General features: G+C 50.9%; 1 non-coding gene across 1 annotated transcript; it reads left to right on the top strand.

Annotated features, from left to right (window-relative positions):
* Nucleotides 1-327: 327 nt before the first annotated feature.
* Nucleotides 328-403, top strand: TRNAV-GAC (transfer RNA valine (anticodon GAC)). Its single transcript has one exon. It is a non-coding gene; the product is annotated as a tRNA-Val (tRNA).
* The last annotated feature ends 919 nt before the right edge of the window (nucleotides 404-1,322 follow it).

Below are 1,322 nucleotides of genomic sequence, written 5' to 3'. Positions count from 1 at the left end.
GAAGCGCCCATCTGCTTCTCCACCCCTCCCCCTCTCCTTCCTCTCTGTCTCTCTCTTCCCTTCCTGCAGCCAAGGCTCTATTGGAGCAAAAGATGGCCCGGGCGCTGGGGACGGCTCCTTGGCCTCTGCCCCAGGCGCTAGAGTGGCTCTGTTCGCAACAGAGCGACGCCCCGGAGGGGCAGAGCATCGCCCCCTGGTGGGCAGAGCGTTGCCCCTGATGGGCGTGCCAGGTGGATCCTGGTCGGGTGCATGCGGGAGTCTGTCTGACTGTCTCTCCCTGTTTCCAGCTTCAGAAAAACAAACAAACAAAAAACTATAAAGGCACTGGCCCTGGCCGGTTGGCTCAGTGGTAGAGCATCAGCCTGACGTGCAGAAGTCCCGGGTTCGATTCCCGGCCAGGGCACACAGGAGAAGCGCCCATCTGCTTCTCCACCCCTCCCCCTCTCCTTCCTCTCTGTCTCTCTCTGCCCCTCCCGCAGCCAAGGCTCCATTGGAGCAAAGATGGCCCGGGCGCTGGGGATGGCTCCTTGGCCTCTGCCCCAGGCGCTGGAGTGGCTCTGGTTGTGACAGAGTGACGCCCGGAGGGGCAGAGCATCGGCCCCTGGTGGGCAGAGCATTGCCCCATGGTGGGCGTGCCGGGTGGATCCCGGTCGGGCGCATGCGGGAGTCTGTCTGACTGTCTCTCCCCGTTTCCAGCTTCAGAGAAATACCAAAAAAAAAAAAAAAAAGTCTTCTCTTCTTGAAAAAAGAAAAAAAAAACTATAAAGGCACTAATTTGAATGCCTTATTAAACAACTTGAAACAAGGACTTGGCTCTATAGGTAATTATTATCCTGGGAAGGTGGAGTTAGAGAGTAGAGAAAGTCAGGAAAGAAGGAAAAAAACAATATAAGCACATATATATTTTTTAAATATTTTTTATTTATTGATTTTTAGAGAGAGAGGAGTGAGAGAGAGACAGAGAGAGAGAGAGAAGGGGGAGGGAGGAGCAGGAAGCATCAACTCCCATATGTGCCTTGACCAGGCAAGCCCAAGGTTTCGAACCAGCGACCTCAGTGTTCCAGGTCGACGCTTTATCCTACTGCGCCACCACAGGTCAGGCTATAAGCACATATTATTAAGGGAAAAGAGTATGTTTGTTATCAGTTGTGGTTAACTGTAAGTTAACACAAACATAGTGGCTCAACACTACACACAACAGCACAATACAGTGGTATCTTGAGATACAAGTTTAATCCGTTCTGTAACTGAGCTCGTAAGTCAGTCAACTCGTACATCAAACAAATTTCTCCCATTTAAAATAACTGAAATAAATTTAATGT

Source organism: Saccopteryx bilineata, chromosome 11 (genome assembly GCF_036850765.1).
Source record: "Saccopteryx bilineata isolate mSacBil1 chromosome 11, mSacBil1_pri_phased_curated, whole genome shotgun sequence".
NCBI lineage: Eukaryota > Metazoa > Chordata > Mammalia > Chiroptera > Emballonuridae > Saccopteryx > Saccopteryx bilineata.
This window is presented reverse-complemented; position numbering and strand designations above follow the sequence as displayed.